Consider the following 26,186-nt stretch of genomic DNA (forward strand, 5'->3'; position numbering starts at 1 on the left):
TCATTTTTTCTAGATTTTTCCATACATATTTCACATTGTGGAGCTAATACTGTGTATATAATTTTGTATGCTCTTTTTTCAGTAAATTATTCTTGTCTCAAATTACAAAAGGCAAGGTGCATTTGTAATATACACAGATACCCATATATGCAGAACAAAGACATATAAAGAAAAATTGATCTCCTATCTCTCTCCCTTCCACCCAATCCAAAGCGACCAGGCAGGTATATGTCCCTCTCCAACCTTCTCCACTCTTGTGCAAACAAATGGATACGTTCCAGGAGAATTTTTATTATTTTGTTTAAAAAGAGATTCTGGTTTAGCTCATTTCTCTGCAACGTGCTTTCTCACTTAACAATACGTCAGGGACATCTTCCAGGCCAGTAGATACATATCTAACTTATTTTTTATATAAAGGTGTAATATTCCACAGCATGGATGTACCTCAATTTATTCAACCACTCCCCTCTTGATGGCCATTCAGGTCATTTCTTGGTTTTCTTGTGCAACAATTCAGTAAACATTATAACATGAGCTTTTCCCCCAAGATATTCAATCTGTTCATAAACAGCATTTTAAATGGACGCACAACATTCCAGTCTATGGTTAAACTAGAATTTACTCAACCATTCTCCCAGTGTCAGACATTTAAATTGTTTCTGGATTTTTTTTTTCTGTTATAAATAAGACCTGGACACTTAGTAAGGTCTGATGACAGAATGAATGCTGGTCAGTGCAGTGGAAAATGCCTTTCCATGGCCAGAGTCCCAGAACAAATGTTCACTTATGCGGTAACCGCATCCAGCTTTGGTTTTGAGGTTGGGGGTGGTGGTATTGTCCACATTAGGCTGGCTGACCTCTGTGGCAGGCATTGTCGGAGACAGATAGTGCTAGAAGCCTGACTCATTAGGAAGTCTCCCTGAAATCAGATGTTCATTAGTGAATTGAGAAAGCTGTAACCCAGAGAGCAGCCACTCCGGATTGAAATGCTGATAGAGTGGGGAGTGCATGCCAAAAGGGTCCAACATCCTTTCAAGCCTACAAAATGCTGAATTTCTGGGGCGCCTGTGTGGCTCAGTTGTTTGGGCGTCCAACTTCAGCTCAGGTCATGATTTCACGGTTCGTGGGTTCGAGCCCTGCGTTGGGCTCTGTGCTGGCAGCTCAGAGCCTGAAACCTGCTTTGGATTCTGTATCTCCTTCTCTCTCTGCCCCTCCCTCACTCATGCTCTGTCTCTCTCTCTCTCTCTCTCTCTCTCTCTCTCAAAAATAAAATAAAAACATTTTTAAAAAATTAAACAAAATAAAATGCTGAATTTTTACTAAGAAAATGGTTACCTGTTCTTTACCTTTTTTAAAAGAATTATTTTTATTTTTTTATTTTTTATTTTTATATGTAATTTATTGTTAAATTGGTTTCCATACAACACCCAGTGCTCATCCCAACAGGTGCCCTGTTCAATGCCCATCACCCACTTTCCCCTCTCCCCCACCAAAAACAAATTACTATTTTAATTCCGGTATAGCAAACATACAGTGTTCTATTAGTTTCAGGCATACAATATAGTGATTCGACAATTCTATACATTACTCAGAACTCATCATGATAAGTGCCCTCCTTGATTCCCATCACCTATTTCACCCATCCCCCACCTCCCTCTGCTAACAGTCAAGTTTGTTCTCTACATTTAAGAATCTGTTCTTTTTGGGGCGCCTGGGTGGCTCAGTCAGTTAAGCGTCTGACTTCACCTCAGGTCATGATCTCACAGGTCATGAGTTTGAGCCCCACGTCAGGCTCTGCGCTCACAGCTCAGAGCCCGGAGCCTACTTTGGATTCTGTGTCTCCCTCTGTCTGCCCCTCCGCCTCTTGCACTCTGTCTCTCGCACCATCTCAAAAATAAATAAACATTAAAAAAAAAAAAAGAATCTGTACTTTTTGTCTCTTTTTTTGTTTGTTTCTTAAATTCCACATATGTGTGAGATCATATGATATTTGTCTTTCTCTGACTGACTTACTCCACTTAGCATTATAACTTCTAGCTCCACCATGTGTTGCAAATGTCAAGATGCCATTCTTTCTTGTGGCTGGGTAATATTCCATGTCTATATGTACCACATCTTCTTTATCCATTCACCTATCCATGGACGCTTGGATTGCTTCCATAGCTCGGTTGTTATAAATAATGCTGCAGTGAACATAGGGGTACTCGTATCTTTTCAAATGAGTGTTTTTATATTCTTTCTTCTTCACTTCTAGTGACCAGAAGAGAATGCTGCTACGGATTGTAACCTGAGGGCCCTTTGCATCTTTTTCTCTGTACCCAGGATGGGTTGCCTTCGTTCACCCATGTCTCTCTCCAGTCAATGTGGCTTCCAGACACAGCTGAGACCCATTTCAGACCCCAAGGAAATCCTGAGAATTAAACACTTTGGGTTGTTCTTCATGCATTTGTTTTTGGATGATTTCCCTGTGACATACTTCCACGAGTGCAGGTTACTGGGTCAAAGGGTATGACCATTTGTGATGCTCTGGCTCTGGATCGCCCAAGTACTTTTTAGAAAACATACTCCACTTCTGTCCTCAACCGCCATGCCTACGAATGCCTACTTCAAGCCATCTTCACTCACACTATGTATCATCTTATTGAAAAGTTTTTCCCTACTTGATAGTGCAAAAAAAAAAAAAAAAAAAAAAAAAACCCAAGAAAACAACTATGTTGCTTTATTTAGCATCTCTTTATAACTCAGATTCAACATTTTTTTCAACTTTCCCTAATAATTCTAAATCCTCTATTTGGGAACTATCTGGAGAAATCGTTGGCTCATCTTCCACTGTGGTGTTTATTTTTTCTTACTGATTTACATATTTGTATCCTCTACACATCACACATACTACATATACATTTGTGGCCGTTTTGGCCTTTTAATTTGAGGATGTTTGACCTACAGAGCTTTCTAAATTTTATGTACTTAGATCTTCTGTAAGTTCTTACTATTTTCTTATCAATTTGTACTAACTCTTTAGAGGATCCAGATTTTACTCTTTTGTTCTTTTTGTTGCAAATATTGTTTTCTACCTGGCTGTGTGCTTTGGATTTTGTTTAGGTTTTTCATGTAGATTAAAATGTTAAGTTTGCAAGCAGCAACATTTACCTGTCTTTTTCTTGTTAATGTTTCTCAGGAAGACCTCTCTAGTAAGACTGGTTGGCTTCTCATTTCCCTCAACATAAAAGCTATAGCCCTTGCCATTCAAAGCCTTACCCGAATGGACATCCCACTGCCTCATTCCCATAATCAGCCATGCAGCCTCCAGGCTATCCTTTCCTTAAGCCCATCACACACCCACCTTGGAACCCTTGAGTCCAGAAATGTCTTCCTCCAGTAGCCAGGTGACCCACTCCCTGGCTTCCTTCAGCTCTGGAGTCCAATATCACCTCCTCAGAGACCACCCAACATATAATCCAGGCTTCCCTACTTTCAAAACAGATGCTCTAGGTTCCTGCTTTGTTTTTCTCCATAGCATTTAGCACCCACTGCCATATAGTTTCCTGTTTATTTCCTACCCTTTCCCATTAGAATGCCATCTCCATGAGAGCAGAGGTGCTATTTTGTTCTCCGCTCTAGCTCCAGCTCCCAGACCTATACCTGGCACATAGCAGATGCTTATAGAAGTGTTCTTGGTTGAATGAATGAATTCATAAATATTAATTGCCCACCCAACTCTCTGTGCTTGGGATGCTCTCTCTCCAGTCCCTTCACCTAGCTGACTACAGGTTCTTTAAGACTCCTTCCCTCCTCCAAAAAGCCATCTTGGAACCCGCAAGACAATGGCATGTATTTTTCCTCTACTTGCTAGTCACTCATTATGAATATCCTTGCCTTCACCAATGGTGACATAATGACATGTAATTATGTGGCTTCGCCATCAGTAGATTCCTTGAGAGTTCATTCATATTTTTGTGTCTACCACTTAGTTCAGTACTTGCCCATTGTGGACACTCAGTACATACTGTGGGAATGAATGGAGGAGTGAAATGAATTAATCTTTGTGAAATACGCAGACAACACCTTCCAACTTCATTTGTCTGTGTATTTATTTGTGGCTTATTGGGGAGATGGCTTAGGAAAAGGTCAAAAGTGTGGGTTTGGATGCAAAAACCTTGGGTGCAAATTTCAGTTTTTGCCACATAATACTTGATGGACACTTTATGTAAACGCTTTAAGCTTTAGTTTTGACATCTTTAAAATTAACACTCACTTCCAGGATGGTTTTATAGATTAATGTGATAATACCTGCTAAATTGCTAAATGCTCAGACGGTACCCAACACACTATAAGTGATCAATAAAAACCAGCTAATCTTTCAGTAAAGATTTGTACTTTTCTTTATATAGGTCCCAGTCACATCTTGTTAAGGTTGTTCCCAGACATTTTATGCACTTTTTGTTGCTATAGTGAATAACATCTTTTCCCATTATTTTATTTTTCTAGCTGGTTATTACTGATATACAGAAAACCTATTGATTTTTATATATTCATCTTGCATCCAACTGGGTTTCTGAACTCTTATTAATTCTAAAGATTTCCCAGTTGGGTCCCTTGGGTGTTTTAGGTACACAATCATGTTGTCTACAAATAATGATAATTTTTAGGAGATAACTCTTTTGAGAAGTTTGGCAGGAAAATTCAATTCAATTCTGCAAATATTTATTGACTGATAAGGTCAATTTTGGACAAATTTAGTTGGAGAAGCCAGTGGGACATCCAGTCGGAGATGGCCAGAAGGCAATTAGGGCTGTAGACTAGAATTTGGGAGTGCACACTGGGCTGAGATATGGATTTGTCGAAGCCATGTAATTAATGAAACCGTCCTAAGAGGAAACTCAGAGGAGAGCTGCAGATGTGGGGCAAATCATTATGTCCACTGAAGTTGTCTCGCCTGCCACACAGAGAGCCAACTGTGCTCCTCAAGTCTCCAGTTGGACTCTGGCCCAGTTGTCTACGTGCCCTCTGGCAGGGGCACCTTGTCTGAACAGATGGCAGGAGCAGGGGTCAAACAGTATCTTTGGCCCTCTGCAATCACCCTTCAGGAGCAGGGTAGAGACAATGGTTGTGGAGATGCTGGCACTGAGCCTCATCTTAGCCCCTCTCCTCTACACACGAGCTTTGGTCACACCAAATAGTTCATCATCCGCAAACACCCCAGGCCCTTTGAGGCCTTCACAATGCTTGGCCTGGAATGCCCTTCCCCTTCCTTGTACACCTAGCAAAACTTACTCACTGTTCCAAATTCAGTTCACATACTACCTCCTCTGAGGAGCCTTTCCTAGTTTCCTGGGAGGTTTCTCCCTCCCTCTCTCCCTCCTTCCATCAGTCTTTTCCCCTCTTCCTTTCTCTTTCCCTTTTTCCCTCCCTCCAACCCTCTCTGCCTCCCTCTCACTCTCCCTCCCTCCCCGCAACAGCCATTGGCCAAATTCCAGGTCTCTTCTCTCCTCTCTCCCAGTTTGTGTCTTTCAACAAAACAAAAATGGTCTGCTACTCTCGCTTAAACTCCTTCAATGGCTCCTCTGGATAAAGCCCTTAACCTTACATACAGTGCACAAGACACCCCTCCCCTGCATGAGCCAGACCCCGCCCCTCTCCCACACTTCACTTTTTGCAACTCTTTCCCTTAAATAGCACTCCAGTCTAAGCCAGCCTCCATTTTGTTCCTTTAATGCTCCGTGCTCCTTTGCTCACTCTTGAGTCTTCAAACCTGCCATTCCCTTAAAGCATCTTTTCCCCATCTTCTGGTCTGGCCAACTCCTATTGATCTTTTAGGTCACAGGTCAAAATTTATCACCCTACACGAGAGACCCTCATGCACCACTGCATTAAGGTGAATTGTCCGCACTCCAACACACATCCAAACACACACACTGCCATGTGTCCTCACAGTACCCTGCATCTCCACCGTCACACGTGGCATATGTGTCTTCCCTGACAAGTGTGGGTTCCATGGGGTAGAGACCATGTTCTGCCACACTAAAACTGATCCCCAGAACCCAGCACATTGCCTGGACACCAAGTGCCCAGTAGAGATGTTCATAATGGCTAGACCTTGCACACGAGCCTAACAGATCACACATCCTACTGAAGTGCAGACCCAGAGCCCCCCCCCCCCCCCCCCGCCAGGGCCCTGCCTCTCTCTGTAATCCTGGTAGACATTGCACCAACACCTGGTAGACATTGCAAATGTGCATTAGGGTTGGACGAGGGAATTATCACAGGTGTTTCTGACGAAGTTGTGCATTGATTTTTTTTTCTTCCTAGAGATCTTAATCAGAGAAATGTCCATTTCTCTGCGATATGTGTGATAGTCTAGTCCCGGGTTTCTCAGCCCCGGCATTGCTGGCATTTGGGGCAGAATAATTCTTTGTTGTGGAGGCTGTACTCTGCATCTAGCATTTTTAGCAGGATCCTTGGCCTTACCCACTTGGCCTTGCCAAGTAGCACCTCCCCGTTGTAACAACCCTAAATATCTCTAGACATTGCCAAATGTCCCATAGGTGGGAAAAATCTCCCCTAGTAGAGAGCCACTGATCGCATTCTTTGCCATTTTGGAGTTCCTAATGAAAGCTACAAATACTCTCTAGAATAATATACACAGGAGGCTAACCCTCCATCTTTTTCATTCACTTCAAAGGATTCACAGACCTACACCAGAGGCTCTTCACCTTTGTTGTGGCATGACCCTCTTTGGCAGCTTGATGAAGTCTTCACAAATGATGTTTTCATTTTTTTTAAATTTTTTTAATGTTTATTTATTTTTGAAAGAGAGAGACAGAGCATGAGCAGGGCAGGGGCAGAGAGAGAGGGAGACACAGAATCCAAAGCAGGCTCCAGACTCCAAGCTGTCAGCACAGAGCCCGACATGGGGCTCGAACTCACAAACCTCGAGGTCATGACCTGAGTTGAAGTCGGACGCTTAACCTACTGAGCCACCCAGACACCCCACAAATTATGATTTTAAATAAAATAAATGTTTTTAATGAAATAGATGTTTAAAATAAACCAAAATATATAGAATTGCAAAGGAAACCGATTATATTGAAATGCAGTTTTCAAATTATTTTGAAAATTTGTCATCTGGTCATATAGGTACTCCCCTATTAATGCAATATTAATAAGATCTAGCAGTGGGCCTGATAAATACTGCAGTTCAAACCATAAACGCTATTTCTGGATGGTTGCAACAACTGTATTTTCAGGTAATGAAAATACCTGTGATTTCATCAGTGACAAATTCATAAATACTGCTAACACTGCTCTGCTCTGTTGCTTATATTCATCATTGGTAGAAATGCCAAGGCTCAACAGGAAATTAGTGAAAATAAAGATGCAATTTTCATCATCCCAGTTAGGAAGCCCCTAGATTCTATCAAGAACCCCAGAGATCCAAGCAAATTCAATCTTTCATTCAGCAAATCTGGGGAGGGTTACTTAGTTGCAGGCCACCTGTGTATGGGGGTGAGGGGATGGGAAGGATGGATTTTGTATAAAGTGCTCCATGCCCTCAAGGAGTTCACAGTGGGATACAGAGACAGACACACTTGGCCCATCTTCCTAACTCTCCACTGAACAAGTGGTTCAGGGACACCTCATTATGGGATCCCAGGGGAAGAGCGGAGAACACATACAAACGAACCCAGAGAGACTAGTGCTTTTGTGCAGGTCTGAGAAGGAAACCAATGTTCATTCACATGCCTCACCAACATTATCTCCCCAACATTTGCAATGACCCTTTGAAATGACTATTACGTCCCACCCCACCAGTCTACACATGAAGAAACTGAAGCTCCTCAAGGTTTAAACACATTCAAGGTCAAACAGGTAGAAGTGGAAGAGCTGGGATTCAAACCCAGGTCTGTGCGAAAGCAAAGCTCAAGTGCCTCTCTCTGCCAGGCTGCGAGGACTCCGCACACCATCTGGGGACACACTTCCAAAGCTATAGTCCTGTTTCCACGCTGCACCCAGCACTGGGGCAGAGCCTAGGATTTATTGAAAAGAGCTTAGTGCAGTTGCTGTGCCTCAGGGACATAAAAACAAAACAGGGTCTCCCTCCTCTCAAGCTGGGGATGCATCCAGAAAAGGTATGAAACAATGCACAGCAGATGGGGTGAGGCAGCAAGCTTGTCCCTGTACCACATCCAATTGCTCTGGGGAAGTAATCCCATGCCGCTCAGCTTCTTAATTCTACCTCCAGGCTCTCTGATTCTCCTGGACATGCTTAACACAGAAGCCACCACTGTGTTCCAAATATGATTTTCCCTGCCTGGCGATACACAGGCAGCTCATTTGTCATCATTTTGAGCCAACACCAGCCAGGGGTTGTTTATTATGTTGACAGGGAATCCTGGACCAGCAAAAGGATCTCTGCATTGCTGATGGCAGAGCTTCTCATTCATCAGGTTGTACCATATCCCTGGATCAGCACGGAGACGAGGGACCAGGTATATCTGGGGACAGATGCCTTCTGCCAGGTTGGACCTGCCCCTGGCCAGGTCTTTATAGAAAACACAGGGAGCTAGCATTGAGTTCTCCTCAGCTGAGAAGACATCTGAGCTGTGACTTTGACTCAGGGGATTGAGCACAGGGGCTGACACATAAAAATTCAGGTCTTAGAAAATGCTCAATTCACTCAGTGACTCATTTAAAAAAATAGTATTGAGCACCCACTGTGTTCCAGCACTATCCCTGGCCTCATGGAGTTTAGTCTAATAATAACAGATTATTAAACATTTCTCCTGTATGAAGAGCTTTCTCATGCACTTTACAGCTAACAAGCTCTTTCCATCCTTGCAACTGTATTGGATAGGTACTATTATGATTCCCATTTTACAGGAAATAAAACTGAGGCCCAGGAAGGTTAAGTAACCTGACCAAAGTCAGACAGCTGATAAATGGTAGACGCAGGATTCAACCCCAAGCATTCTGGTACCAAATTCTGCCATCTTAACCACTTCTCCATGGATGGATGGATGGATGGATGGATGGATGGATGGATTGGGGGGTGAGAGGCATGGCTAGATGCTTATGTTGGCCAATGTGATAAGATACATCTCTTTCTACATCATGCTTATAGGCAAAGAACATTGCCTTGGGAAGGCCTTTACTCAAGTGTCCATCACCTCAGCTGGAACTCCTGGGTTTCTGCCCCATTGCCTTTTTTTTAAGGCTGATCCCACTACAGTGAAGCATCAGAAGGGAGTCTACATGAGGAATTCTGTACACACTGTACTTCCAAAAAGAAGAAAGAATGTAACCTGGGAAACAAGTAAATTATCAAAAATATGTGAAGCCAAGTTTATGCCTTTGTCTCTCCCACTTGCCTAATCACCTCATGATGGCAAGGACCACATCTGATTCACTATTAAATCCCCAACATGGGGTTTGTCATTTCATAGACATTCAGCTAATATTTATTGAATAAATAGATTAATATGTCCAGTTGTCATCGGTGCCTTTTTTTTAAAATTTTTGCTTTTCATGTGTTTCTCTATTCATTAAAAGCGCATGGTTGCTGTTTTATATAACACACACATCCACAGGGGAACTGGCCTCATCCCTAAGGGAAACAACTTCAAGCCCTTTGCCCTTGTGTGACTCATATTTGAAAATTAATTTTAAAAAATGGGGGAGAAAAACATGGTGCAGTGGAAAGATTCAGAGCCTAGGCTCTTGACTCTGTTTTGCCACTTACTAGCAAGGTCAAGTCTCTTAGTCACATAGGCCCCTGCCCCTAAACCTTAAAATGGGCCTCCCAAGGCCACTTTCACAGAAATGCCAGAGTAGGCTGACCCAAGTGAATAAATAGGTGGTTGGTGCTGCTGGAGCCACAGAGCCCTATCCATGGTCCTGAACTACCAATGTCCTTGGGGGTGGTTGTTTCTCCTGACCCTAGGCTACTGGAGATACAGGTCCAATTTCTCCCAGGATTTCTGCACCAGATGAGAAGGAAATAAGGAGTTAGTGAGATTAAGAAGCAGGGGAAGAGAAAGAGAAAGAAAAAGAGAAAGAGAACGAGGGGGGGCGGTTAATGAGGCAAAGGTGAGGGTAGAGTGCATTGGAGTTCCAGAGTCTTGAGTGCCTGAGACAGTGTCTTCCAGCCCTACACCAGACAGAACCAGAGACCACACTGAGATGGTTTGCCTCAGGAGGCCTGGGGTGAGGGATGGGGGGTGTTTCCTTAGGAGTGAGTCCCTGAGATGATCCTGGCACTCAGTACTCAACAGCCAAAGAGTCCTCAACAGGACAGGTAGGAGACTAGCTCTCTAGAGATGAGGGGTGGGGAGACCTGAGATACTGAGTAAGACACAAAATCAGACATACTGAGGGCCAAAAGGATGACAAGACATATGGTAACCAGCAGTTGGGTGCAGCCTCTTCTTCCTCCATAGAGGGCCTGACTCCTCATTGTTCCAGCACCTTCAGACTGGACATCTGCTGGAAATACAAATGGCTCACTCAGTGATTCACAGAAGCTGCAGGGAAGGCTCAATACAGACTTTTCTTTAAATTAGGCATTCAAAGGTCATCTGCAATTTCATTTTGTTTTTCCCACTCTTCAGCAGATGTGCTGCTGCTCTTTTTACATGCTAAGGGAAGAGCTTTGTGTTTTGATGCCCCCAATTGCACATTTGAATTTTATATGAGCTCTGTTGGTGATTTGAAAATTGTTTCTATCAAAAAGGAAAGCTTAAATCAGCCTTCTCTGTTCAAGCAAATTAGCAATGAGGTCAGTCCTGGCCTGGCCCAGCTCAGGTCAGACGTAGATGCCAGCAAGGATCCATTCATTCAACCAATACTCACTGTACTTCTACCACCTGCCAGGCACCAGACAGACATAATCTCTGCTCTCACAGAGCTCAGCCCTTCCCAGCCATTCCTGCCTCCTGCTTATTCCTCCCACAAGGGGCCATGCCCTCACCTCAGGGCCTTTGCACTTGCTTTTCCCTCTTCTCACAAAGTCCTTTCTCCCAAAACATGGCAAACTCCTTCTCTTCCTTTAAGTCTTTGCTCAATGTTCCCTTCTCAATGAGGTCTACGCTGACAGCCTTTAATAAAATCACTACTCCCCACCTCCATCCCCAACACCTCCAATCTCCCTTACTTATTCAGTTTCCTTTCTCCCATAACATGTATCACTCTATAGCACCCTATGTAGTCTACTTGTGTGTGTTTATTGTTTATTGTCTGTTTCCTCCTGCTAGACCACTCATTTCACAAAAGCAAAGTCTCTGTTTTATTCATTGTTCCATCTTAAGTGCCTAGAAGAGTACCTGGTGCATGGTAGGCACTCAGTAAATATTTGTTCAATGAATGAATAAACTATAATTCAGTGCACTCACAAATACACAGCTCAGGGGGACCCAATTCCCTAAAGGCCCAGAAAGCCAACCCAGTTCATGTGGCTCTGTCTGAAAACAGTTTGGGATGGGAGGGCCCACAGACTCAGCTCACAATAGAATTAGAACCGGGGAGGGGGGTCCTGAGTGCTTCTTCCATGGCCATCTCCCTACCAGACTGGGCTCCTTAGGGCCAAGGACATTGTCTGCCTTTTTCACCAATACATCCTTAAGGGCCCAGAACAGGGCTATCAAAGGAATCAAATGTCAGTAAGCACAAGGATAAAGGAATTCCAGCCATCATTTATCCAGCACTGACTTTGTGCCCCACACAGCACTAAGCATCCTCCTCACATGATTTCTTTCAAACCTCAAAACATCCCAAAGAGGTTGGCATTATTGTTTACCCTGTTAAACAAAGCTTTAGGCTAAATAACTTGCCCAAGTTCACACATATAATAATAGACAGCAAAGCTGAGGTTCAACACAGGTTTGTCTGACTCCTGAGACTAAGACCTGAAAGTATATGTTCTATATACTTCTATATATTTTCTATATACTTCTATATGCACTGGGATGAAAGGGAGGGAGGAAGAGAGACACAGAGAGAGGGAGGGACAGAGGAAGGGAGGGAGGGAGGGAGGGATAGCAGGAAGGAAGGGAGGGAAGAAGAAGGAAAGATAGTGGGTGGGCCACATGCCAGATGTAGCATGGATGTGTAAAATTGCTGACCAGAGCTAAGGAGCTTTTCCTCTTGGCTGGACATGACTCCATTATAGCTCTGTCCCCCCCCCCCACCTCCCCCACCCCAAAGGAAGCACAAAGATGGCACACCTTGTCCTAGAAGAGATTTTATTTTAATTAATTCTTTGAAAACCTTCCTCTCTATTCCTTTCCCCTTCCTCCCTCCGTCTCTCTCTCTCTCTCTCTCTCTCTCTCTCTCTCTCTCTCTCTCTCAACTTGAATGAACTGTGAGAAAAATGTATCTGAGTAGGTGGATAGATAATCTAAAAATTGTGTCAGGAAGTAATGGAGAAATGTACTTCCTCTTAGAATCTCTATAAAAGGAAATCATCACAGATCTTTTCTTGCCCCTCCCCTGTACACATGCAAGCCAACAACATGATGAGGCTGGGCATGTGAAAACATCTAATTCAGAACCTGCCCCAGTGACCTCATACTTCTGCTTAGAAGACATCTCCATGGCCATTTCCCCAGATGCCCAGTGCAGGCCTTAGTGGCCTTTACTCACCCTAGGCATCCTCCAATCTGGTCAGCTACAGCCTCTGCCTAATCACCCACCTGTTGTCTCAGTAGCCTCCTCATTCCAGCTGAGAGTCCCATCCAGAGGCACTTAGGCACTCCAAGTGCTTACCAGAGGGCTGCTCTGCAGAGTTCTGTGGATGAGAGTCCCAGAGACCCTTTAAGGCCTCCAGAAATCCTGCAATTATAGCTTCTTTCTCTTGTGGCCACACCAACATGATGTCATCATGCCAGAGACTGGGGCAGGAATTCCCAGGGCCATCTGTTGGGTGGCTTTAAGACATATCAAAAGTTGGGGTGCCTGCATGGCTCAGTCGGTTGAGTGTCCGACTTCAGCTCAGGTCATGATCTCATATTTGTGAGTTCAAGCCCCACAGCAGGCTCTGTGCTGACAGCTCAGAGCCTGGATCCTGCCTCATATTCTGTGTCTCCCTCTCTCTGCCCCTCCACCACTCATGCTCTGTTTCTCAAAAAATAAAATATGTTAAAAAAAAAAAAAAGAAAAATCAAAAGCAAATGCTGAACAAAGGACTGACTGGGCCTTCTAATGGGAGAATCTGTAAAGAGGCAAAGTCTAACAAGAGGCTCTAGAATATAGTTGCTGAAGATTTCTGGCAGGAAACACACTTGCTTGAGGAGTAGCACAGGGCTATAGAAAGTACAGAATTCAAGCCAATTCAATGGGTATTCACTAGGGCCTTCTACAAGACATTCAGAGCTTCCCCAACAATGCTCTTAGTTGAATGGCAGCTGGCAAGCAGGTGTATAACAGGAAAGGGCACAGAATTTATAGAAAGGAGAGAAAGAGGGACATCAAGGAAGAGGTGGGGACCAGTTTCATCCTCATTGCTGCAAGCTAAGCTGTCCCTTGGCTGGGCCACCTTTTAGCTCAGATCTCTTAGCATAAGCTGGGGAACCTGCCCCCCCCCCATTTCCTTGTACCCTTCTGGGGATACTCCCATGTGGATTCTTAGGATCTAGAGGTACCCATCTCCTTGTGCCTCCCAAGAGGGAAGTGTGGGTCTGATCATACATGACAAAAGAGAAACCAGAGATGTCACATCTACCAGGGTTGTGAAGCTGGTACCCAGGACCACTGACTCTTGGCAACTCCATGGGTGCAATGTCCTCTCAAAACACATTTGTCCCAGGGCATCTGGACCACTCAGTTGGGTAAGCATCTGACTCTTGACGTTGGCTCAGATCATGATCTCACGATTCATGAGTCTAAGTCCCAAGTCGGGATTCTCTCTCTCCCTCTCTCTGCCACTCCCACACTCCCATGCACACACACTCTCTCTCTTGCTCAAAAATAAATAAAAAACTTAAAACACACACACACACACACACACACACACACACACACACACACACACACACACACCTGTCCCTGAAATAGGTAAGAGCACATGTTCACCTGAAGCATGGAGACCATGCTGGATGCACTTGTCAGACAAAGCATAATGACCTTACATTCAACTCTCACACATCCTGCCGGGCAGGATCCAGCAAAGCCTTTACAGGTATAGGGCCCAGGCAACTCTCACAACCCTTATAGTCCAGTGGTCTCTGCTGACAGACAGAGAGGACAGTGCCTGGATGAAGTGCTATTAAAAAGGGGCTTGAGGAGTGACATCAGCAAGATGGCAAAACAAGAAGCCCTAGACTTTGTTCCCCCACAAAATCACCAACTTAACAATGTATGATCCAAAGAGTCTTTATGAGAACTCCAGCCAGTTACGAAGTCACAGTACCCCAGGCAAGCTCAAAATCAAGAAGAGTCTTAGTAAAACAGGTGAGAAAAGCCATTCCACAGCAACCATGATAGGCTTTCCTCCAAGCCAGCACAGCTCAGCATGATTAAGAAGACTAGCCCAACTAGCAGTTTCTCCCTTGGGAAAGAAAGAGAAGGGAAGAACATAAGTCCAACGCTTTTCAGGGAACTGCCCAAGGGACCAGCTTCTAACTCATCTGACTTGGAGTGCAAACAAGGAACCAGCATCCTTTGAATGCCTGGGAGCCAAAGGGAACAAAAGGGAGCCAGCCCAGCACTTGCTGTAGCACCAGAGAACCTGCAGTGACACAGACAGACACAAGAGGGAGCAAGAAATTGCAAACTCCTAAGAAAGAAAATGGCAAACCTCTCTAATTGGGAAACTATATGCATAAGCCCAGAGAAGACACATCCCTGGAAAAAGTTTTGAGTGACCTCTAAAAGCTCTAGCCAGGCTAACTAGGGAAGTTCTTCCAGTGTATGCAGCCAATACATAAAATAGAGAAAGGTGGTTGCTTTCCCAAATGCATAAGTCAGAGCAAAAAAATAACCAGGCACATGAAGAAACAGGGAACCACAGCCCAATCAAAGGAACAAAATAAATCTCCAGAAACCAAAATTAAAGAAATAGAGATCCATGAATTACTCACAAAAAATCAAAATAATCATCTTAAAGAAGCTCAATGCTCTACAAAAGAACACAGACAACTAAATGAAGTCAGAAAAACAATGCATGAATAAAATTAAAATTTCAGCAAAAAGAAATTATAAAAAAAAAAAGATCCAAACAAATTTTGTAGTTAAAGAATACAACAACTGAATTGAAAAATTCACGATGATAGCGGACTTGTTCAAGCAAAAGAATGATCAGTAAACTCAGAGATAGGTCATTTGAAATCACTGAATCAGAGGAGCAAAAAAGGAGCAAAGAATAAAGGAAGTGAAGAAAGCCCAAGGGACTTAGGGGACATCAACAAATGGACCAATAATACACATCATAGCAGTCCAAGGAAGAGAAGGGAGATGGGGGTAGAGAGCTGATCTGAAGAAATAATGGCTAAAAGCTTCTCAAATCTGAGGAAGGAAATGGACTCCAAATTCAAAAAGCTCAAGAGAATACAACTAGGATGAACCCCAAAAGGCCCAAACTGAGACACATTATAATCAAACTGTCAAAAGTCAAGACAGACAATCTTGAAAGCAACAAGAGAAAAAGCAACTTGCCACATATGATGAAGCTCTCATAAGATTATCAGGTGATTTCTCAGCAGAAACCTTGAAGGCCAGAAGGAAGTAGGAAGATACATTTAAAAGTGCTAAAAGGAAAACACTGCCAACCAAGAATACTATACCCAGCAGAACTGTCCTTCAGAAAGGATAGAGAACTAAGGACTTTCCCAGATCAACAAATGCTGAAGGAGTTCATCACCACTAGACCTGCCTCACAAGAATTGTTAAAGGGAGTCCTTCAGGCTGAAATGAAGGGACACTACACAGCAACACAGAAGCATAGGAAAACATAAAGCTCTCTGGTAAAGGTAAATATAGAGAAAATAAAGACTCTTGTAATACTGTCATTGTATAAAATTGCTTTTAATTCTGGTATGGAATTTAAAAGATAAATGCACAAAAATTGCTATAACTCTGTGCTACTGATTCAAAACATAAATAGATGTCATTCATGACACTGATAACAAAGTTAGGTGGAGAGATGTAAAGAAGTTGAGTTTTTGTGTGTGGTTGACATTATCAGTTTAAAATAGACTTACTAACTATAAGATATTTTATGTAATCCCAATGGTAAGTATCTATAGAAAACTTACAAAAGGAAATGAGAAAGGAAGCAGAGCGAGGGAGGAAATATAAAGGAAGGCAATGAGAGAAGAAAAGAGGGACAAAATAACTACAAGACATACAGAAAACAGTTAACAAAATGGTAATAGTTAAGTCCTTCTCTATCAGCAACTACTTTAAATGTAAATGGATTAAATGCCCCAGTCAAAAGATATGGAGTGGGTGAACAGAAAAAAACAATAGGATACAAATGCATGCTGTTGAGGAGATTCACTTCAGCTATAAGGACATATATACCCTAAAGGTGAAATTACAGAAAAAGATATTCCAGGCAAATGGTAATCAAAAGAAAGCAGGGGTGACTGTACTTATATCAGACAAAATAACCTCCACAAAAAGGGACACCTGGGTGGTTCAGTTGGTTAAGCATCCAACTTCAGCTTAGGTCATGATCTCACAGTTCGTGAATTTGAGCAGTGTGTCCAGCTCTATGCTAACAGCATGGAGCCTGGGGCCTGCTTCGAGTTCTGTGTCCCCCTCTCTCTCTGCCCCTCCCCTGCTCACACTCTGTCTCTGTCTCTTTCTTAAAAATAAACACTTAAAAAATTTTTTTAATTGTCACAAAAAAGGACATTATAATATTGATAAAAGGGTTGATTCACCAGGAAGATATAACAATTATAAATATATATGCACCTAAGAGCAGAGCACACAAATATATCAAGCAAAAACTGACAGAATTGATGGGAAATAGACAATTATACAGTAATAGGAGATTTCAATACTTCACTTTGAGAAATGGATAGATCAACCAGACAGACATTCAACAAGGACACAAAGGACTTGAACATCACTATAGATGAACTGGACCTAACAGCCATATACAAGAGAATAAAAGCACATTCTTCTCAAACACAAAGAGAACATTCTTCAGGACAGATCACACGTTAGGTCACAAAACAAGTCTTAACAAACTTAAGAAAACTGAAATCATACCACGTATCTTTTCTGGCCACAATGGAATGAAATCAGAAATCAATAACGAAAGAAAACATGGGAAATTCACAGATATGTGGCAACTAAACCAAATACCACTGATCCACCACTGAGTCAAAGAAGAAATCACAAGGGAAGTTGGAAAACATCTTGAAACAAATGAAAAGGAAAAACAACATAGTAAAACTATGGGATGCAGCAAAATCAGTACCAAGAGGAAAGTTTATAGCAACAAATGCCTACACTAAGAAAGAAGATATCAGGGGCGCCTGGGTGGCGCAGTCAGTTAAGCGTCCGACTTCAGCCAGGTCACGATCTCGCGGTCCGTGAGTTCGAGCCCCGCGTCAGGCTCTGGGCTGATGGCTCAGAGCCTGGAGCCTGTTTCCGATTCCGTGTCTCCCTCTCTCTCTGCCCCTCCCCCGTTCATGCTCTGTCTCTCTCTGTCCCAAAAATAAATAAACGTTCAAAAAAAAAAAAAAAGAAAGAAGATATCAAATCAACAGCCTGACTTTATATCCCAGGAAAATAGAAAAAAAAACAAAACAAAAACAAAAAAAAAACAAAGCCTTCAACCCAAAATTAGCAGAAGGAAAGAAATAATACAGACTAGAACAGACATAAAACAGAATATAGAAAAATAATACCAAAAAGTCCACAAAACTAAGAGTTGTGGGTTATTTTTTTTAAAGGTCAATGAAAGTGACAAATCCTTAGCTAGGAAAACAGCATGCAGACATAAAGAAACAAAAATCAGAAAGTAATGAGGAGACATTTCAGCTGATGCCACAAAAATAAAAAGGATCCTTAAGAGACTACTATTAACAATTATATGCAAGAAAATTGGATAACCTAGAAGAAATTAACAAATTTCTAGAGCCATACAACTACCAACCCTGAATCATGAAGAAATAAAAAATCTAAACAGATCTGTAACTCAAAAGGAGATTGAATCAGTAATCAAAAACCTCCCCAAAAAAGAAAAGGATCCAGTGGCTTCCCTGGAGAATTCTACCAAACATTTAAATAAGAAAAACACCAATCCTTCTCATACTCTTCCAAAAAACTGAAGAAAAGGAACCCTTTCCAAACTCATTTTATGAGGCCAGTGGTATGATTTTGATCTGATGCCAAAATCAGACAAAGATACTGCAGGAAAACTATAGACGCTGCTGAATATTGATGCAAAAAATGCTCAGTAAAATACTAACCAATTGAATTCAATGAACATTAAAAGGATCATACACCATGACCAAATGGGATTTATTTCTAGAATGTAAGGGTTGTTGCTTACATTGGCAGGTTCCCAACTTTGTGGCACATGGATGGCTTTGTAAATGCCCCATACCCAGGCTCCTCACCCCAGACTGATTATATTAGAACATCTGAGAGTGGGGTTCCAGAACAAGGCTGCTAACTCACATGAAGGCCGAGCCGCCATTTTGGACCCTGCAGTCCATCCCATTCAGCCACTGTGGCCTTCCTCAATAGTCTCAGGGCCACTGAAACTCCACTAGTGCCAAGAGCCCTGTGTTGACCTGCCACCTTGATCTGGGATGTGTGGGAGCGTTAACACTCTTAGGCAGCAGGAAGGAACTGTCCTGGTTTTCCCACCCACTGACTTCTCTCTCCGGAGGGTAGGGAGTTGTCTCCTTCAAGCTAGCAGAAACAACGGTTCTCTACCAGGGGTGATTTTCTCCTCTACGGGGAACATTTGGCAACATCTAGAGATATATTTGATTGTCTTTGATCCAGAACCCCTGTCTTCTCTTGATCCTCAAGCCGCAGAACCCTGATCACTGACTGATTCATGGTGAATTTTCTCTCTGGTGCCCCTACAGTTTAATTTTAATGGAGCCCCCCCACCCACCCATTACATGGGTCTACATATATCTAAACCTCCTCTGTGTTCAAAATTCAAGTTCTTCCTCATGAAACTCCTAAACTCCATGGGTGTGGCCAATCACCTAAAACTTCCATGAGAGGTGAGAAGACATCTGACCAGGAAACAGAAGGGCTCCCTAGAGAGGACATAGCCTGACTCCTGAGTCTTCATGTCTGAATCTTAGCTGGGACTCCACCAAGTTGCCCATCCAAGTGCCCAGGTTCTGGGCACTTGCTATATGCTGGGTTCTGCCTTGTTTTTAATTTTTATTCTTTGAATTGAAGTATAGTTGACACAGAAATATTAGTTTCAGGTATACAACACAGTAATTTGACAAGTTTATAGGTTATGCTATTTTCACTACAAGTGTAGCTCCCATCTGCCAGGCCCTACTTTAAATGCTTTGCCTCATGAAATCCTCCTCAAAGCCCTAGGAGATAGGTACCACTATTATCCCCATGTACAGATGAGTACACTAAGGCACAGAGACTAAGTACGCTTCCCAAGGTCACACAGCTAGGAAGCAGATGAGGGAGGATATGAACCCAGGCAGTTTGAGTCCAGAGCCCATGGGTTTAACCACTACACCCTCTATGGTCCCTCATGCCTTTCACTTCAACAACAACCCAGGTAGGCTTGGATTCTGTTCTGGATATTATACATGAAAATCAGCTTCTCAAAGGCAAAATAACCTTGCAAAATTACTCAGCTAGTGAGCAGTGGACCTAGGAATGAAATCTAAGACAGACTCAATTCTATGCTCAGGTCAAGGAGGGAAACTACAGGCTATAGAGAACGATTCATTCAATTCCTTCATCTATTCATCCATTCGTTCATTCATCATCCACTCAGTGCACATGTGTTGATGCTTCCTGAGGTTGTGTGTTGTGCATTAAGGATCCAGAGAGAAATCAGCTGTGACCCCTCTGCTTAAAGAGCTCATGTCAGCTTTTGGAGACACGCTGCAGGCTGGTGGGTGGGTTGGGGAGGAAGGAAAGGGCACAGGAGGGCAGGGAGTCAGTTTAGACTTGCCCCTGGGAGACTAAGCAGCTGTGGGTAACAGGCCTGGGGAACTCCGCGTGGGTACTGTTCATGCCCTCAGGTGGTCAGTGGGGTCAGGTGATGCAGATGATGTCCCACCCCCAGCACATGTGCACCTGCACATACTCACGGCCTTATTATCTCCTCATCTGTCCCTCCCCTGGCTTGTACAGACCCCAAATTCACGAGCACAGAACAGGAAGAAAGCGAAAGGGGCTCTGTGCTCCCCCCAGCGGATCAATGCAAAGTTGGCATCCCAACTTATCATCCTGAGGTCCCAGAGAGAAACCAAATTGTAACTGTCAGGAACACGACAGAACTGTCAAAAGCAGACCAAATCAGCCACATAAATTGTGAAACCGAAGTCACAGTTCTATTTGTTCTGCGAGAGTGAACATCTCACATTTTTTGTCAAGAAGGAAAATAAAAACAAAGACAGACCAGGGGCCTTGCAAGCACTCCATCTTTGTGGAGAGCACCCCCCCCCCAAACCACCACTACCAGTCTCAGCTTCTACCAATGCCCGCCCCCCTCATAAACCTAGATCCACTTCCATTCAGTAAACAGTGGGTCTTCCAACGGCACTAGGTGGGTGCACCATCATAAGTGGTTATGACCCTGTCTTTGATTTTAAAGAAATTATGGTCTATTGGCCAAACGACAATCCTATACCCAGCTAACAAAATTAGAACCTAGTGACAGACCAGACAAAATAAAGCAGAACAACTCAGGGCATGACTAATTCCACCATGGCAGAATCAGAGATGGCTTCTTGGAAGAGGCAACATCTGCACTGGGCCTTGAAGGATGAATAAAATTTGGCCTGGTAGAGAAAAAAGGGACAGAAACTCCCGAGACAGGCATAAACTCCAGGGAAGGCAGACATAAGTGCACAGAGGCTGGGGCAGGGTCAAGAAAGAGACACAGGGTCAAGGGATCCTTTGGGAGTCAAGTCTCCATTCTAGGTGACAGTCAGGCTGGGATTCTGGGCTATCCCAGTTTGGAGAGTGGGTACTGCCCTGGAATGTGCTCGTAGGGAACATGCCCGTAGGCTGTGCACGAACAGCACAGGCACACTCCGTCAGCCCCGGTCATGCACACACACGTGTCCGTGTGTGTGTGCACGCGTGTGTGTGTGTGTGTGTGTGTGTGTGTGTGTGTGTGTGTGTGTGCGCGCGCGCGCGCGTGTGTGTGTGTGTGCTGGCAGCAATCCAGCAGGCCGTTCTGCAGAAGCCCTGCAGCACCGGGGCCGCTCACCAAAATAGCATCGAGCAATTTAGGTCACGAAGTAAGGACGGTGTTATTATTACTAGTTACTGGTGAAGTTATTTAATAAGAATGTCACATCCAATTGAGACTATGGTGGGAATTGTCAGCAGGAAGAATGTAATTACACTAACTGGAGGCGCTCCAGGCCCCCGCCGTTTGCACACCTCCACGGATCCACATAGAGATGGGCTCTCAGCCCCACTGCTGCCTGGAGGGCATTTCCTTACCTGGGGGGCTGCACCAGGCCCCACAACAGCCAGATCCATGCCGCTTTGGTCCAGGCCTCAGGAGAGGCTCTGGAGGGGGCATCTCCAGGACCCACCAGGACCCCTTCATCACGCCACCCATGGCTGGACACCCCAGTGGAAGGTAGAAAGCTAGAAAGACCACGACAGAAGAAACCAGGGCTCAGAAAAACGCAGGCAGACGGGAGGCAAACAGATAGAAAAGAGACACAAAGGCAGACATGGTGAGAGAGAAAAGGAAAAGACCAAATCCGGGGCAGACACAGACAACACTAACAAGAGAGATGGAGGGAGTGTGAGAAACAGGAGGAAACACCAGCTCCCCGCAGCTCCCTGACAAAGGCCGTTGGTGGCGCCTAACACACAGGCCCCCACCCGAGGCTATGGAGAAGAAAGGGAGACTGAGCACAGGCTACCAGGAGCCGCTTACCTTTCAGCAGAAGAACAGGGCAATGGCCGGAGGAGTTCAGGGCCCAAAGACAGCCCCCTTTTTACTATGAATATATTTTAAATTTAAAGAGCAAAACTAGTGGAGGAGAAAAATCAAATGGGAAAGGTGAAAGGGAGAAAAGAGCCAAACCCCAGAGACAAGAGATGGGATCCAGAGGTCTGGGAACTGGGATGGGCAGCAGGGACCCCACCTTGCTGGGAGTTGGGGGATGGGGAGCAACCACAGGTGCACGTAAGAAAGGGACAGAATATGGGAGAAGTCCACTCTTGATGGTCTGTTTGTTCTCGGTGGGGTACTGGCCAGGTCACCTTAAGATGGACCAGGAATTTGCATCTTGGAATGGCCATTCTCAGGATTAAGGCAGGAAGCTAACCTGGTAATCGAGAGCGAGGCAGTGGGGGAGAGCGAGCTAAGCTGTACTGGGTTCAGAATGCACTGGCAGCAGGATTCACAGCCCAAGGGGCAGGCAGAGAGCTGCTGTGTGCACAGCAGGGGGAGCAGAGGAGTAAAGGTGGAGGGTCCCCATGGGACAGTTGTTCAAGGGTTGGTCCTAAAGGACAAGGGCTGAGGAGAGCTGCTCAGGGGCATCTAAAGGCCTCCAGCTTTTAAAGAGGCCTTGCACGGCTGAGTGTCGCCATCACCCTCCCCACCTCTTGTGCCTTCTGGCTCCTGGGCTCTCCTGTGCGGGCCGCAGCCAGCCATGACCTCAATGGGCCCTTGGCTGTAATCCTCAGTTCATCCATCTGGGGAAGCAGCATCAGCCTCCTCCTCCTCAGCTGTCGGCCTCCACTGCCTGGTCCCACTTCGGTCCCACTTCTGCCCCACCCCAGGGCCACGCACATCCTCCCTCTCACATTTTCTTTGGACTCTGAGCTTGGTCTAGACTCACTGTCAGTTGCTCAGAGGCAGTAAGCCCAGGCAGCGGACCTCAGCCTGACTCACCCACCCTAGGTGCTCTAGAAGCTTCTGAGGCTCCTCCTCAGAGCACTCGAAAGACTGAGTATAAAGAGACAGAGGCAAGAAAACCTTTCGGGCTCAAAGAAGCTTTGAGGAATCACATTTCCTCCGAAGACTGTGCCCACGGGCAGGGCTGCTCTGCTTGGGTCTGAGGGTGTGTTTCCTCCCTTCCTCCTCCAACTGGAAGTCACAGACTGCGCTGGCTCCAAGAAAGCAGGTTCTCAAAGAGGCAGAGGCTCCCCTGAAAGAGAAGTCTTGGGTGCTCAAGGAGGCCTGAAGGTCAGGCGGAGGCATAAACCCCATCCTGCTGAGCTCAGAGTGCCAGGCCGGCGCCTCCCAAAAGACCCACCCAGCCCGCGGTTCTGTGCAGCTGCTGGCCTCACTGGGCCCTGGCTGTTGCCAGGCATGGTTGCCAAGCACAGGCTCACATCCTGGGTCATCGGAAAGCCGCCTGGAGAAGAGAAAAACCAGCCCTCAAGTGTGGTCTGGGAGGGGCCTGGCCGGTAAACTCTGCCAGCCCAGAAAGAAGGTCAGCAACTGGGGAAGGGGGATTTGAAGGTCAAGGTCTGACCCCCACCCCCTGGAGCTGCAGCCTGGGAGCTGGGCTCCAGGCTAAGCAAGATCCTCAGGCCACCGAACTCCTGGCACACAGAATTCAGAGGCACATGCACATCGGCATCTCCAGACACAAACACCCAAGTTCATTATGTGCATGCATACACCCACACAAATGTGCCTCGCACACAGTTGTGCCACATGCACACAGCTCTTCAGTACACGGGTGCACAGGCCGCTCTCCCGTGCCGTCGCTCCACCAGCCCGGATGGAGGGCTTGATGGGCCCTCCTGCTGCTTGCTCCCTGCCCTCCACCAGGACCCCAGTGGCCTTTTGGAAGGATCTGGGCAAAGCTCTGAGCGTCTCTTCCACCTGGTGCTGTGTCTGTGAGTGGTAGGGCAGTGCACGCACCTGGGGAAATTGCCCATACGTGAGTAGAAGCCTATGCCTGTACGTGTGTGTACACACAACATTGGAATACATAGCTACAATTGAATCTGCACTGACCCCATTCCTGCAGACACACACACGCCAGGACATCAGCCATTCTGGCCCGCTCGCTGTTCCCAGCACACGTGCAGCAAGCACCCCACAGCACAGCAGTGAGGACCAAGCTCAGCCTATGGAGTCAGACAGAACTGAATTCACTGCCCGCTCCACCACTTGCTGGCTGTGTGACCTTGGGCATCCTGCTTACCCTCTCTGAGCCTCAGCTCCCTTAGGCATAAGAGAAGGGTAATAGCTCCCTCACAGGCACACTGGGAAGATTAAATGAGATTATGGATGTGAAATGCCAGGCACAGGAAACTCAATAAACATTAATTACCACCCATTCCCTTCCTTCCACCCCCCCTTGTGTCTCTCATTCATGCAATGGATAAGTTTTTATTGAGTGCTAACTATGGGTCAAGCCTGCTGTAGGCACTGCAAATGCCCTATGCTCATCCTCACACAGCTCATTTTCTACTGGGGGAGGCGGAGGTAAGCAAGTAAACAATAGGCAGACAATATAATAAGCACGATCAGAGCTACGGACAGAGGGATGTGGTAGAACTCATCTGCAGTCATCCACCGCTGAGGGTGTGACTCTGGAGCAGAGATCTGAGGGGAAGTAAGAGTGAGCCATGGAAGATCTGGGGGGAGAACATTCCAGGCAGAGAGAAGGGCAGGTGTAAATGAACAAGCTTGGTTTCAAAGTAATAGCAAGAAAGCCAGCACCCCTGGGATGTAGACCATGCAGCAGGAGTGGTGGATGGTGAGACACAGCAGATGGGGGGCAGGAGGGAGTCAAGGCCACGACTGATCTGGATGGTGTTACCTGTATGCATGTGGTGGGGAGAGGTGACCTAGTCTGATCCCTGTGTGTTAGGATCTCTCTCATTGCTGTGTGAAGAATGAATGGAGGTGACAACAATGGGAAGCCAGGCAGATCAGCCAGGGAGCTACTGTCCCTAGGGAGAGACACAGAGGGTTTTAAGGACTCACCCTGCATCATTATGACCCCCAACCCTGTCCCTGCCTCCCCACCATCTCCCACCCTCCTACCCGTCCTTGGACTCCTCACCCAGGATGCTCTCTCTGATGACTCCAGGCTATACAAGCCACTCCCCAACTCCTTCTGAGCCCGTTTTTCAAAGGCAACCTCCCCAGAAGACCCTCCCTGGTCCCCACCTCTATACATCCACAGCACTTGGCTCTTGGTTTAAAGGACAAACCAATGCTATCTTATCTATGACATAAGGATAGACATGGCATCTGATTCTCCTTTATGTATCTACCCAGCAGATATAGCACATAGTAGGTGCTTAATAAATGTATATCTGTAATATGGCACCTGTGTTTTCCTGGCCAGGGTTTGGCACCCCTCCCCCAATTTCCCCCACCTCTTACCTCACCAACTGATGTTTTGTCTTTGTTAACAAACACTATCAAGCACCTGCAGTGTGCTCAGTGTTTTCAAGTACGTGTTCTCTCCCAACCACCGTGTGAGACAGGGGCTATTATAATTCCACGTTACAGACAAGGAAACTGAGGTGCAGAAAGATTAAATAACTTGCCTCCAGGTGGCACAGATAGCTAGGAGTAGCAGTACCCAATGAGGACCAAGTTATATCTGACCTAGAGTCCAAGTTTTCTGGCCTGCTCCAATGGAGTCGGGGGGTGGAGCCGTGGAGGCTCATGGCCTTGATTTTTTTAAACAAACAGGTGACTATTTCATATAAGCTATTTATGCAGACTGGCCCAGCCCAGGGATCTCTGCACCCGACACTCTTGTAGGCATGTGAGTAGACTAGAGTTGGCCTGAGCATCCTGTACTTCGTCCCTCAGCTCCACCCCCAGCACCCAGCTTGAGAGGGGCTTGCCCACTGCCCAGAATCATGGAAAGGGGGGTGGGGTGCAGGCTGCAGACACAGACTCATGCTGACCCCCATCCGGAGCTGCCAGGCCCAAGCTTCTCTGTGGGCTGGGAGAGGTGGGCACTCAGGGTCTATTCACCAAGCTGCTCATTCTATTCTGGGCATAAAATGTCCTTTTGATTTTCAAAGAGTTTGCATGCTTGACCTGTAAGGAGGAA

General features: G+C 45.3%; 1 protein-coding gene across 7 annotated transcripts in view; it reads right to left on the reverse strand.

The window, feature by feature from the left end:
• Positions 1-26,186, reverse strand: part of CSMD2 (CUB and Sushi multiple domains 2) — a 602,428-nt gene that overhangs the window by 546,188 nt on the left and 30,054 nt on the right. The gene's annotated exons all lie outside the window — the stretch shown is intronic.

This window comes from Puma concolor, chromosome C1, assembly GCF_028749965.1.
Source record: "Puma concolor isolate L17-30 chromosome C1, mPumCon1.1.hap2, whole genome shotgun sequence".
In the NCBI taxonomy this organism is placed as follows: Eukaryota; Metazoa; Chordata; class Mammalia; order Carnivora; family Felidae; genus Puma; species Puma concolor.